Here is a 15,907-nt window from a genome sequence, read left to right as displayed (position 1 = left end):
TAAGATCTTGTAAAGATTTTAAAGGAAATAAATAACTGCAATCGAAATCATATTATTTAGATACTGTACTTTCATGGTTTAACATGAAAAAGTTATTGCAGTGCCGCCTATTTGCCACAGATGTTTTCTTTAAAGCAGGCTGCCTTACTGAAAACACAGGAAGTCTGCGGTATGTGTTTGCTCACAGTTACCTGGCGAGATACTGTGTACTGACCCCCTTTCGAGAAGTGGTATGTATAAAATAACTGCCAATTGCTACGGAACATCAGACCAATAATAGTAAAAGGAAACGTAGAGGGTGGGGCGTATTAACTACAGCGGAGCCTGTCCACGAATTCTGTATGCGTTCGGCAGTTCATGCAGTACTGTGTGTGGCAAAGGTTGTTGTGGTACCAATTAGTGCAACTTTCCGTGTGGAACGGCAAACTTGTTTGCATGGCATCAATTGAGTGCTTACGATCATAGGCGAGCAGTTCGAAAGCTCGAAGCCGGTGAACACTACTGTAGCCACAGTGATGGTTGTTTCCAAACTATCTCGCGTTTGAAAAACGGTCCCTGAAGGTGGAAATGCTATGTGAAGGCATTCTGGGGGTCGTAGACGGACCACCACCCTACAAGAGGATCGATGCATAGCCCTAGTGGCTAAAAGGAACAGAAAAAAATGGCTCTGAGCACTATGGGACTTAACAGCCGTGGTCATCAGTCCCCTAGAACTTAGAACTACTTAAACCTAACTAACCTAAGGACATCACACACATCCATGCCCGAGGCAGGATTCGAACCTGCGACCGTAGCAGTCGCGCGGTTCCGGACTGCGCGCCTAGAACCGCTAGACCACCGCGGCCGGCGACAAAAGGAACAGACATCTCACTCCTAGGCAGATCACTGCAGACTTCGCAGCTGCTACCGGTACACGCGTCTCTGCCAGAAAAATTTGCCGGCGACTGAATCAGACTGCTCTGGTTTGTATGCTCTGCAACCGGTAAAACGCATCGCACTTCATCCCCGCTATCGTCGGGGGAGAGTTCTTTGGTGTAGAAAGCATGTTGGTTAGGGTCAGCAACAGTGGTCCAAAGTGATGTTCTCTGACGAACACTGCTTCACTGTGGCAGGTGATTCTGGCCACCTATTAGAGTGGAGAAACAGGGGAATACGTTCACAGCACAGAATCTTCACGAACGTCTTCGGTATGGGCTAAGCGTTATGCTGTGAGCAGGCATTATGCACAATGACCGAACCTCGTTGCATATCTTTGCGTGACGTACTGTTACAACACAGCGGTATTGTGGGGAGATTATTCTAGATCATGTCCGTTTCGAGGTGCCGACTTTTTTTTTACTTATGGACAACAATGCCCGACCACACAGGACCGGTGAGGTGCCAGACACACTGACAAGAGAAGATATTGAGCGTATTGAATGGCCTACATACACAACGGCCCTGAACTCTTTAGAGCATGCTTTGGATGCTCTTGGTGGACGTGTTTCTCAACGAACAACCCGTTACAACCGCGCATTAACTGAGAGACGCCTTGAGAGAGGAGTGAGAAAGTATCCCCCAAGGACTCCTCAACAGTTCGGTAACCAGCACGCATAACAAGTGCAAAATGTGCATTAGTGACAGATGAGGGAGTATTCCTTACTGAGAGTCCGATATCGACTTTTATGTTGGGGGTCTGACCTGTGTCAAACATGAACGTTATTTATGTCTGGTATCTTGTTTTCCCATGTGGTAAAAACTGTTCCTTTCTTAGTTATAAATCTACCACTTCACCGCTATTACGTATGTGCGTTGCATGTCGTCCATCACAGGCTGTGATTATTCCTGTCCAACAATATCTCTGTTCCTTAGCAATTGCCAAGCAGTGTATAGGCATTGATGAGCCAGAAATGTCTACCAGCTTAAAAGCGTGTTGGTTCACCTTCAGACCGCAATATAGCAGCGATTCTGTGTGGCGTGCAATCGACAGATCCTTGGTGCGTTTCCAGAGGCATCTAATACCAAATGTGCAGGCATAGGTCTTGCTATTCCCGGGTAGGCGACTACTGTGCGAGGGTCTAGCGCCCAATAGTGACACAGACGTGTTCCATCGAGTTCAGATCAGCCAAATTTGTTGGCCAAGACAGAAACGTGAGTTCATTATCCTGCTGCTCAGACCACTGTAGAACGATTCAGGCCTTGTGACACTGACACTTAATTCTGCTGGAACATGCCATCGCCGTTGTGGAAGACATAATGCATTGAGGTGCATATGGTTCAAATGGCTCTGAGCACTATGGTACTTAACTTCTGAGGTCATCATCAGTCGCCTAGAACTTAGAACTACTTAAACCTAACTAACCTAAGGACATCACACACATCCATGCCCGAGGCAGGATTCGAACCTGCGACCGTAGCGGTAGCGCGGTTCCAGAGTGTAGTGCCTAGAACCGCTCGGCCACTCCGGCCGGCAAATGCATTGAGGGCATTCAGGTCGTTCACAGTAATGTTCACATATTCCACGGCTGTCTTGGTGCCTTCGATTACTACCATAGGTCCTATGGAAGACCAAGTGAATGTACTTCACAATATAATACTGCCCCCACCGCCACACGTCCGTGACACAGAGCATGTTTCGAACAGCCTTTCACCTGAGTGGTCACAATCACGACACGACTATCGACCTGGCGTAACAACAGAGATGATTCATCCGACCATGCTGATACATTCCCACAGATCCGCTGTCTAACATCGATGATTCCATGCCCACGGCAATCACAATTAATGATGCCGCTAGGTGAACATTGGAAGAGAAGCCCCTTTTTCAAGTATGAGGGCCGTCTTTTTTTTGAACCTCCGATCGCTTAGTATTGAAACTACGCGAGCGGCACAAAGTGGACATGCGCTGTAGGCTACTGCTCAACTCTCCGCCATTGCCGACCTCAAGGCATCGGTCTGCGTTGCACTACAGCCGCGTAAACATGGCTGCCGTCATTGATGTCGCCGCCAAGTGTGAATTACGAAGTGTAATTCGATTTCTGCAAGCAGAAGGAAATAGTGCAGCAGAAATTCATCGGAGAATGATCTGAGTGTACGGTGATAACTTCATGAACGATGGTGTTGTGCGTGAATGTTGCCGATAGTTTAAAGATGGCCGAAATGACGTGCATGATGAAGGGAGCCAAGGACGCAAGTCTGTTGTTACAGCCGGCCTAGCTTAACGAGTTGACAGAACGGTTAGAGAAAATCGTAGGTTCACCATAACTGCTTTGTCTACGGAAATTCCAGAAGTTTCAAGACCTGTCATACAGTCTGTCATTACTGAACATTTAGGCTAGAAAAAACTTTGTGCTCATTGGGTTCCAAAAATGTTGACGGACGCCCACAAAAGTCACTGAATGGCGTCAGCTTTGAATTTACTTTACCATTATCACGATGAGGGAGAGAACTTTTTGAAATCAATTGTTAGTGAAAATGAAACTTGGATCCAATACGACAAACCGGAAACAAAACGACAGTCACAACAATGGACGCATCCAGATTTACCAAACAAAGCAAAAAAATTCAAACAAACATTCAACAACAGAAAGATTATGGCTACCGTGTTTTGGGACCAAAAAAGGTGTGTAGCTTGTAGAGTTTATGCAGCCCGGAACCACTATTAATGCAGCTGCTCATTGTGGAAACTTTACGACGTTTTCGGAGAGCCATTCAAAACAAACGAAGAGGAATGCTGACTTCAGGAATTGTGTTGATCCATGACAAAGCTCGTCCACACACTGCTGGCACAACCAAACGGCTCCTGGAACAATTTCAGTGGAACATTTTCGATCATCCACCGTACAGTCCTGACCTGGCACCCAGCGACTTCTGCCTTTTTCCCGAACTGGAGACGTGGCTAGGAGAACAGCACTTTCAAACCAAGAAGATCTTCAAAACAACGTCGATGCTCATTTGAGATAATTGGCAGGGTACTGCAAAGCTTGTCCACGGGTACAATAAATGCCTCACTCTTTTCGGTGATTATGTTGAAAAGTAACCATAAGTGTACAAAACTTTTGGTAATAAAATAACTGTTTTCTATGAACTTGTCTTTTATTTGTAGCCTATTGGAGTTTGAAAAAAAACGGCTCTCGTATGTGTGCTGAACCGTGTGCTCCAAAGCACTCAAGCATGAATCAGAATTGTTGTCTGTCGTCCGATCTGCGGCAGATCGCCACCAAACCTGCTTACAGAGCGGACAACCTCCGGCCTCCATGTTCCGTCTCGAGGCTTTGACGTTCAACAACTTGTTCCCTAGTTATAGGGACAAACGCTCATGACAGGAGCTCGTGAGCAGTCGACCAGCTTCGTCGTTTCTGAGCAGTCGACCAGCTTAGTCGTTTCTGAAATCTCGTTCGCAAGCAACAAGCCATAACAGTCTGCCCCTTGTCAAAAGTCGCTTACGTCAGTGGATTTCCCTATTTGCGGGTCGCATCTTCGTTAGAGTGCTCCCCATCCGTGTCTGCTCTGTTAATATACTTCCGTTGCCACGTTATGTGCTCGCAACCCTACTAGGCGCCATTGCATCCAACCGTGAGCAGTGGTCAGACTGATTTCGCTGATTAGTACATACGTAGATTTCTTCCGCATATTATTCTGATGATGGCGTAAGCCGAAACAAAAGTTTTGTGGTGTATGTCATTAAAAGTGATGAAGATGGAACACTAAGACAAATCATGGCTATGACGGCACCCTTCTGTGCACAACAAGTCCTGAGTTGAAACGACGAAGGACAACAGAAGTTCAGAGGTAGAACTTGAAAAATGACAGTTCGTAGATTAAGAAAACTTTCCTAGGCCCCAGCGAATATAGCTTCGGCGAAGTAAATCAGTTGATGATTAGTCCAAAAATAATAGGAAGGACTGTGTGGTAGTTGAAAGAAGCCTTACAGGACAGGGAAACGTTGAATAATCTGAAATCTGAAGGGCAGTCTGTAATGCGGTGAACTACAATGCGCCCCGTACCTTCATGTCTGTAACTACGGAATTCATAAAATTTTGTTGACTCTGGTCAGTTTAATCTCGTCTTTTGAGTATTTACTTAGTGTGTATGTGTAGCAGCAACTTGTACTTTTGTAATAGGGTATTCTGGAGATTAAAATAACAGTGACTCAATTTCAAGTTGTACTCTACAACTGCGTAAAATTTGTTTCCCAAACAACTACATCTACATACATACTCTGCAAAGCACTGTTAAGTGCATGGCAACGGTACTTGTACCACATGTTAATCTTCCTTCCCACTCCAGTCGCGTAAGGAATAAGGGAAGAATAACTGCTTGAATGCCTATGTGTGTGACGTAATTAATCTCCGTGGTCCCAACAAGAGCGATGCGTAGAGGCTTAAGAAGTAATTCAGGTTTTCAGCATTTTAATGACGCTCTGCTTGAGTCACACAAAAGCGTGGCAATTCGTGCCCCCACTTCTTGTGTACTTTCAGTATCCTCTCTTGGTCCTGTACGGTATGGGTCCGACACACTTGAACAATATTCCAAGATGGAGCGCACAGGAGTACCTCTCCTGAAGACGCAGCTAAGTTTGGCTCCGGTCCAATCTTACCGCTCTATCGGCTGCCGCCACTTCCGTCACTGACATTGCAGAGGCATCGACGTCGCTTCATAAGCGGCGCCCCCCTCCCCTCTCGCTATTCTAAGCCCATAATGAATCCGCTGGCAACTTTTCCTCTGAATACTCTCTGTTTAGATATCGAGAAAATTGCTTAATAATTACCTTCATCTCCTCGGAGCACCGAAGAAGAAGACGAACGAGGGGGAGAGGGTCGGGGGAAGGGTGGCAAGGGAAGGTTGGTGGAGCAGGTGGGGGGGGAGGGGGGGAGGCGCACCGAAGAATATAACGCTGCGCTGCTCCGCTTTTCAACTCGCAGCGGCAAATAAAGAAAGTTTTCTGAAGAAGCCGGCGGCATGGCCTTTATTTTCATTAAAAATAGCAAGCAAATCCGCCGGCAAGTAATAACTGAGAGAGCGGCCGAGCCCGCTTGCCGCGTCCCCGGCACAAATAAAACTCTTTCTCGTCCGGAAAAAAATACAAGTTATATTAGCAGTATTAAATATTTATCCTATGGGCAGAATGGAATGAAAAGAGGATAATGCGAGCGCTCCATCCCGCGGGGACTGCGTCGCTCCTCCCGAGTCTGGCTGGTCGCACGGAGCCGCCGCCGCCACGGGACGCACCGCATCGATCTGATGTGATTGCCGGCAACACAGCGCCGAGCGCTCGTCATGCCGTGCGTAAAAGCATTACCCTGCTTAAAGGCTGCCTAACTACCAGCCCGGGTCCCCAGTCCGCGCTCACAAGGAGGCTAACTCGATAACGGGGGGATTAAGAGTATCCCCGAGTCAATAGCACGTCGAAAAATATTTAACGAGACTCTTGGATGGAAGTAATTAGTCGAAAGCCGCAGAAAAAGTCTCCGGTGAACCGGAACAACGGCATTACAAAAAAAAAAAGAAAAAAATGCGCCTTTGCCTCCGTGGTGTTATGCGAAGAGTGAAACCGGATTAGACCCGAGGATGCGAAAACACGGCGTGGGCGTCGACCTTCAGCGGCTGTACTGACTATTCCGCATCGTCACAGAAAAGTGATTCACACACTTGCTTCCGTTATTGATGAATAATCGAATTCCCAGAGCTAAAGCATAGGCTACTAACCATGAACCGTACACTCTTCTCCAGTGCAAACAACAGCGATATTTTTAACACCACTGCACTAGAATGAGATTTTCACTCTGCAGCGGAGTGTGCGCTGATATGAAACTTCTTGGCAGATTAAAACTGTGTGCCCGACCGAGACTCCAACTCGGGACCTTTGCCTTTCGCGGGCAAGTGCTCTACCAAGTGAGCTACCGAAGCACGACTCACGCCCGCTACTCACAGCTTTACTTCTGCCAGTACCTCGTCTCCTACCTTCCAAACTTTACAGAAGCTCTCCTGCGAACCTTGCAGAACTACCACTCCTTTCTTTCAGGAGTGCTAGTTCTGCAGGTTCGCAGGAGAGCTTCTGTAAAGTTTGGAAGGTAGGAGACGAGGTACTGGCAGAAGTAAAGCTGTGAGTACCGGGCATGAGTCGTGCTTCGGTAGCTCAGTTGGTAGAGCACTTGCCCGCGAAAGGCAAAGGTCCCGAATTCGAGTCTCGGTCGGGCACACAGTTTTAATCTGCCAGGAAGTTTCACCACTGCACTAGATCGAATAGTCCATTGGTATACCATAGGTCCAGTGGGCACAATGTCCGCCCCCGGCAGCTGAGTGTTCAGCGCGACGGACTGTCAATCCTAAGTGCCCGGGTTCGATTCCCGGCTGGGTCGGAGATTTTCTACGCTCAGGGACTGGGTGTTGTGTTTTCCTAATCATCATCATTTCATCCCAATCGACGCGGAAGTCGCCGATGTGGCGTCAATTCGAAAGACTTGCACCCGGCGAACGGTCTACCTGATGGGAGGCTCTAGTCACACGACATTATTATTATAGTGGGCACAATGCGGTGGCGATATTATCACGTATACCAGGTATAAAAGGGCACTGTATTGGCAGGTCCTGTCGTTTCCACTCAGGTGATTCATGTGAAGAAGTTTACGACGTGATTGTGGCCACACAACGTGAATTAACAGACTTTGAACCCGGAGTAGTAGTTGCAGCTAGACCCATGGGACATTCCATTACGAAAATCGTTAGGGAATTCAATATTCCGAGATCCAGAGTGTGCCAAGAATACTACATTTCAAGCATTACCTCTCACTATGGACAATGCAGTGGCCGACGGCCTTCGCTTAATGACCCAGAGCAGTGGAGCTTGCGTATAGTTGTCAGTGCTGACAGACAAGCAACATTGCGTGAAATATCCGCGGAAATCAATGTGGAACGTACTCATTATGACAGTGCGGCGAAATTTGACGTTTATGGGCTATGACAGCACAGTGCCTTTGCTAACAGCACGACATCACCTGTAGCGCCTCTTCTAGGCTCGCGAACACATCGGTTCGACCCTAGACGACAGGAAAGCCATGGCCTCGTCAGCTGAGTCCCGATTTCAGTTGGTAGGAGCTGATGGTGGGTGCAGGTCCTCCCCCCCCCCCCCGGACCAATGAACTCAAGCTTTCAACAAGGCACTCTGCTAACAGGTGGTGGCTCCATTGGGCTGCGTTTACAATGAATGGACTGGGATCCTCTGGCGCAACTGAATCGATCATTGAAAGTGTTCGGATACTTGGAGACCATTTGCACCATTCATGCACTTCATGTTCCCATACAACGATGGAACTTTTATGCATGACAATGCGGCTTCTCACCAGGCAACAACAGTACGCGGTTGGTTTTAAGGACATTCTGGACAATTGATGCGAATGATTTGGGCACCCACATCGACAAACATGAATCCCATCGAACAATTATGTGACATAATCGACATGTCAATTGGTGCACAAAATCCTACACAACACCTTCGCAATTATGGATGGCTATACAGGCCGCATGACTGAATATTTCTACAGGGGGCTTCCAACAACTTTTTGAGTGCATGCCAAGTAGAGTTGCTGCACTACGGCCGGCCGGGGTGGCCGAGCAGTTGTAGGCGCTTCAGTCTGGAACCGCGCGACCGCTACGGTCGCAGGTTCGAATCCGGCCTCGGCATGGATGTGTGTGATGTCCATAGGTTAGTTAGGTTTAAGTAGTTCTAAGTTCTAGGGGACTGATGACCTCAGATGTTAAGTCCCATAGTGCTCAGAGCCATTTGAACCATTTATTTGCTCTACTACGGCAGGAAAAAGGAGATCCGACACGATATTAGGAGGTATCCCTTGACTTTTGTCACCTCACTGTATTTCGGCGTGACACCACCTGTCAATGGCGACGTGCCTAATCGCCGAAATATTGTTCCCGCTGGACGTTAACATCCGGCAGTACGCCTGTGAAAATGCTTACATAACTATACAATAATTTTATTTTCTTCATGTAGTGGTAATCAGTTTTGCAATTTAATAAATTTCGGCAGCTTTTTATTCGATGTTTTAATGAAGGATTGTTTTCAAAATGGTTCAAATGTCTCTAAGCACTATGTGACATCTGAGGTCATCAGTCCCCTAGAACTTAGAACTACTTAAACCTGACTAACCTAAGGACGTCACACACATCCATGCCCCAGGGAGGATTCGAACCTGCTACCCTAACAGCAGCGCGGTTCAGGACTGAAGCGCCTAGAACCGCTCGGCCACAGCGGCCGGCTAAGGATTATTTTGTCTGTGGCATGTTCAACATTATTTGTCTGTCTGATTTCTTTTACTTTATGACGTGTAGTATGTGTGCCTTTTGGAGTGTCAGAATCTATCTTGTGATTGCTTACTGCAGAAGTTTTTAAACTATGGATACATTTAAGAGGCAGGGTAAACTGATCTACATCTACACGTACATGGATACTCTGCAAATCATCAGAGGGTTCATCGAACCACCTTCACAATTCTCTATTATTCCAATCTCGTACATCGCTCGGAAAGAACGAACACCTATATCTCTCCGTACGAGCTCTGATTTCCCTTATTTTATAGTGGTGGTCGTTTCTCCCTGTGTAGGTCATGTCAACAAAATATTTGCATTCGGAGGAGAAAGTTGGTGATTGGAATTTCGTGAGAAGATTCCGCCGCAACGAAAAACGCCTTTCTTTTCATGATGTCCAGACCAAATCCTGTGTCATTTCAGTGACACTCTCTCCCACATTTCGCGATAATACAAAACGTTCTGCCCTTCTTTGAACTTTTTCGATGTACTCCGTCAGTCCTGTCTGGTAAGGGCCCCACACCGCGCAGAAGTATTCTAAAAGAGGACGGACAAGCGTAGTGTAGACAGTCTCCTTAGTAAATCTGTTACATTTTCTAAGTGTCCTGCCCATAAAACGCAAACTTTGGTTAGCCTTCCCCACAACATTTTCTGTGTGTTCCTTCCAGTTTAAGTTGTTCGTAATTGTAATTCCTAGGTATTTAGTTGAATTTACGGCCTTTATATTTGACTGATTTATCGTGTAACCGAAGTTTAAAGGATTCCTTGTAGCACTCAGGTGGATGACCCCACACTTTTCGTTATTTAGGGTCAACTGCCACTTTTCGCACCATTCAGATATCTTGTCTAAATCGTGTTTCAGTTTGCTTTGATCTTCTGATGACTTTATTAGTCGATAAACGACAGCATCATCTGCAAACAACCTAAGATGGCTGTTCAGATTGTCTCCCAAACCGTTTGTATAGATAAGGTATAGTAAAGGGCCCATAACACTACCCTTTGGGAACCCAATAAATCGCTTCTGTTTTACTCGACGACTTTCCGTCAATTACTAGGAACTGTGACCCATCTGATAGGAAATCATAAATCCAGTCACGTAACTGAGACGATATTCCATAAGCACGCAATTTCACTACAAGCCGATTGTGTGGTATAGTGTCAAAAGCCTTCCGGAAATCCAGAAATATGGAATCGATCCGAAATCCCTTGTCAATAGTACTCAACACTTCATGTGAATAAAGAGCTAGGTGTGTTTCACAAGGGCGATGTTTTCTAAACACATGTTTACTGTGTGTCAATAGACCGTTTTCTTCGAGGAAATTCATTACGTTCGAACACATTATATGTTCCAGAATCCTGCTGCATATCGACGTTAATGATATGGGCCTGTAAGTAAATGGATTACTCCTGCTACCTTTCTTGAATATTGACGTGACCCGTGCAACTTTCAAGTGTTTGAGTAGGGATCTTTCGTCCAGCGAACGGTTGTACATGATTGTCAAGTATGTAGCTAATGCATCAGCATACTCTGAAAGGAACCTAATTGGTATACAATCTGGACCAGAAGACTTGCTTTTATTAAGTGATTTAAGTTGCTTCACTACTTCGAGGATATTTACTTCTACGTTACTCCTGTTGGCAACTGTTCTTGATTCGAGTTCTGGAATATTTATTTCGTCTTCTTTTGTGAAGGCATTTAGGATGGTCGTGTTTAGTAACTCTGCTTAGCCAGCACTGTCTTCGATAGTATCTCCATTGCTATAGCGCAGAGAAGGCATTGTTTCTTGCCGCTAACATACTTCACACACGACCAGAATCTCTTTGGATTTTCTGCCCGGTTTAGAGACAAGTTTCGTTGTGGAAACTGTTATAAGGACCTCGCATTAAAGTCTGCGCTACATTTCGAGCTTCTGTAAAAGATCGCCGATCTTGGTGATTTTGCTCTGTTTAAGTTTGGCATGTTTGTTTCGTTGTTCTACATCTACAGACATCCTCCGCAAGCCACCGTTTGGTGCTGGCGAAGCGTACCCTGTACCGCAACTAATCATTTCCTTTCCTGTTCCACTTACAGGCAGAGCGAGGGAAAAACGACTGTCTACATGCCTCCATAGAGAGCCCTAATTTCTCGTATCTTATTTTCGTGGTCCCTACGAGAAATGTATGTTGGCGGCAGTAGGGTCGTTTTGCAATCAGCTTCAAATGTCGGTTCTCTAAACTTTGTCAGTAATGTTCTTCGAAATAAATGTCTTCTTCCTTCCAGGGATTCCCACTTGACCTCCCGAAACATATCTATAACACATGCATGCTGATCGAACCTACCGGTAAAAATCTAGCAACTCGCCCCTGAATTGCTTCCATGTCTTCTTTCAATTTCACCTTGTGCCGATCCCAAACCTACCGATAACAAATCTAGCAACTCGCCTCTGAATTGTTTCGATGTCTTCTATTAACCCGACCTGCTGCGAATCCAAATTACTCGAGCAGTACTCAAGAATAGGTCGTACTGGCGTCCTATATGCGGTCTCCTTTACAGATGAACCACACTTTCCTAAAGTTCTCCGAATAAACTGACGTCGACCATTCGCATTCCCTACCACAATCCACACATGCTCGTTGCATTTCATTTCGCTACGCATCGTTACGCCCAGATATTTAAACAACGTGTCTATGTCAAGCAGGACACGATTAATGCTGTATCCGAACATTACGGGTTTGTTTTTCCTACTCATCCCCATTAACTTACATTTTTTTACATTAACAGCCAGCTGCCATTTATCACACCAACCAGAAATTTTGTCTACGTCATCTTGTATCAACCTATAGTCAATTGTCTTCGACACCTTCGACACCACAGCTTCAGCAGCGAACAACCACAATTTCTGCCCACCCTGTGTGGCAGGTCATTTCCCTGCTCCACGTCTGTCTCGAACCAACTGCTGTTTTCTAAACTTTCTCAGTAGCGTTCTTCGAAATGAATGTCTTGTTCCCCCTATGTATTCCCACTTTTCCCACTTTAGCTCCCGAAGCATATCCGTAACATTTGCATGCTGATCGAACGTACCAGTGACAAACCTAGCAGCTTACCTCTGAATTGCTTCTATATCTTCTTTCAGTGTCGGGATTTATCATCAATTTCTCGTTACCACAACTATGCGAGGTCCTGGATCCAACCGTTATACTTTTCATATTTAGCCGATCTTCCATTTTTAGTTCTGTTTAGGTGTAGGTCATGCCTTGTGAAACACCACAAATCGATAGTTCCTACTGGTACCGACGAAACATACACAAAGTTGGCTGCCATAAGTATAATTTGCAACAATGCATTAATGGGCCTCCGTGCATCGATTGCGTCGTGGTCGATCGTGAAGTAGGAACAGTTCCACAAAGTGCACATTCGTGCCACGAGTCACAAAGTGTATCTTAAAAAGTTAACCACATACGTCATATGGCACTTTCCTGTCGAAACATTTTCGCAACTCACTGCTATCAAAGGACCTCTGTTGTAAAATCCTTACATATAGGCCCTAAGTCTCCTATTATTATAATTAGCGCTCTGAATATGCATATGGCCTGGTCCGCTGCCCCTAAAATTTCCTTCGACTTAAGGTCTACAAATCGACTATGGTGCATCTGCACTTTCTTCTTCCTAACATTTAGCACATCACAACGTTTCCTGCTCTTATATTACTTCTATCCAATGCCGGTTTAAGACCCAAGCGACACAAGCGGCTGCTTGGAATACAGAACTGGGAACATAAAATTTGTAAACGCGGTATAGCGTAATTGGTAGCGAAAACTCACACGTAAGGAGGTACACCATAATAGAAGCCAAATACTTACGGTAGACACGTACCCGCAAAGTGGCCAGCACCTTAAACAATAAGTATCTGAGGGGATCTGCGACCGTGTTGGCGCTATTGATAATACACTTGTCTTGGCCGTGAAAAACTGTTATCTTTAACTTCTCATATCGTGTTTCGGCTATCCCCATCATCAGATCTTTAACATCCCTGCCATCAGTGCTCAAACTGAAATGGAATGGTTACGAGTGACAAGCTACTGTATTTTGACGTTAGAGATCCGATGATGAGATAATACGAAACGCGTCATGACAAGTTAAAAATTGAAAAAAAAATTGCGTTTAGAACAAGTGTATCAGCATTAGCGCAATATAGTCACCCCCATCTACACAGATGCCAAAGAACTGACCCTAAATAACGAAAAATGAGACGTTCTCAATATGAGTAAAAAAAAAAGAATCCATTAAATTTCGGTTGAACGATGTAAACAGGCAGAATCCGGCGCTGCAATCAGCAACGCCTCTATAAGACAACAAGTGTCTGGCGCAGTTGTTAGATAGGTTGCTGCTTGGTTGGTTGGTTGGTTTGGGGAAGGAGACCAGACAGCGTGGTCATCGGTCTCATCGGATTAAGGAAGGATGGGGAAGGAAGTCGGCCGTGCCCTTTCAGAGGAACCATCCCGGCATTTGCCTGGAGCGATTTAGGGAAATCACGGAAAACCTAAATCAGGATGTCCGGACGCGGGATTAAACCGTCGTCCTTCCGAATGCGAGTCCAGTGTGTAACCACTGCGCCACCTCGCTCGATAGGTTACTGCTGCTACAACGGCGGGTTATCAAGATCTAATAAGTTTAAACGTGGCGTTATAATCGGCGCACAAGCGATGGATCTGAGGTGGTGAGGAGTGGGGATTTTCCTTTACAATCATTTCACGAGTGTACCGTGAATATCAGGAATCTGGTAAAACATCAACTCTCCGACATTGCTGCGGACGGAAAAAGATCCTGCAGGAACGGGACCAACGACGACTGAAGAGAATCGTTCAACGAGACAGAAGTGCAACCATTCCGCAAATTGCTGCACATTTCAATGCTGGGACATCAGCAAGTGTCACCGTGCGAACAATTCAACTAAACATCATCGATATCGGATTCGGACCCGAAGGCCCACTCGTTTACCCTATGACTGCACGACACAAAGCTTTACGCCTTGCCTGGGGCCATTGGACTGTTGATGACTGGAAACATGTTGCCTGGTCGGACGAGTCTCGTTTCGAATTGTATCGAGCGGATGGACGTGTACGGGTACGGAGACAACCTCATGACTCCATCGACCCTGCATATCAGCAGGGGACTGTTCAACTTGGTGGAGGTTCTGTAATGGTGTGGGGCGTGTGCAGTTGCAGTGATACGGGACCCTAGTGCGTCTAGACACGACTCTGACAGGTGAAACGTACGTAAGCATCCTGTCTGATCACCTGCATATATTCATGTACATTGTGCATTCCGACGGACTAGGATAATTCCAGCAGGGCAACGCGGCACCCCAAAAGTTCAGAATTGCTACAGAGTGGCTTCAGGAACACTCTTGAATTTAAACACTTCGGCTCGCCACCAGACTTCCCAAACATGAAAATAATTGAGCAAATCTGGGATGCCTTTCAACGTGCCGTTCAGAATAGATCTCCGCTCCCTCGTACTCTTACAGATATATGGACAGCCCTACAGAATTCATGGTGTGACTTCCCTCTTGCACTAATTCAGACATTAGTCGAGTCCATGCCACGTCGTGTTGCCGCACTTCTGCGTGCTTGCGGGGGCCCTACACGATATTAAGCAAGTGTACTAGTTTCTTTGGCTCTTCAGTGTAATTGGGCTAAAATTTCACCCAAGGCTTAGCACAACCAGAAATACAATGCTACTTTAGAACGTTACACGTTACAATTAACTGGTGAATTTTCTTCAAGTGTAATATACAACTTATGCAACTAAACAGTGTCTTATGTTTAATACGCCAATATAAAATTTGATTTTTTTTGTATTTCCATCAAACTGTTTCCGTAGAAAGTACAAAAATTCTACATTACAGAATTTAAAAAATCCTTTATTAAACTAAAAAAAATCACAGAAATATTATACAGGGTGATTCAAAAAGAATACCACAACTTTAAAAATGTGTATTTAATGAAAGAAACATAATATAACCTTCTGTTATACATCATTACAAAGAGTATTTAAAAAGGTTTTTTTTCACTCAAAAACAAGTTCAGAGATGTTCAATATGGCCCCCTCCAGACACTCGAGCAATATCAACCCGATACTCCAACTCGTTCCACACTCTCTGTAGCATATCAGACGTAACAGTTTGGATAGCTGCTGTTATTTCTCATTTCATCCTTAACATACCCCCATAAGAAAAAATCGCAGGGCGTAAGATCAGAGCTTCTTGGAGGCCAGTGATGATGTGCTCTGTCACGGGCTGCCTGGCGGCCGATCCATCGCCTCGGGTAGTTGATGTTCAGGTAGTTACGGACAAATAAGTGCCAATGTGCTGGCGCTCCATCCTGCTGAGATATGAATTGTTGTGCTTCTTGTTCGAGCTGAGGGAACAGCCAATTCTCTAACATCTCCAGATACTGTAGTCCAGTTACAGTAGCACCTTCGAAGAAAAAGGGACCAAAAACTTTATTGGCTGAAATGGCGAACAAATGTACAACTAAATGAAACTTTATAGCTCCCTTAATTCGCCGACAGATAGTGCTTAGCTCTGCCTTTTGTCGTTGCAGAGTTTTAAATTCCTAAAGTTGT

The sequence above is a fragment of the Schistocerca piceifrons genome, chromosome 5 (genome assembly GCF_021461385.2).
Source record: "Schistocerca piceifrons isolate TAMUIC-IGC-003096 chromosome 5, iqSchPice1.1, whole genome shotgun sequence".
Lineage (NCBI taxonomy): Eukaryota > Metazoa > Arthropoda > Insecta > Orthoptera > Acrididae > Schistocerca > Schistocerca piceifrons.
The sequence above is the reverse complement of the archived record's forward strand: the minus strand, read 5'-3'. Positions refer to the sequence as shown.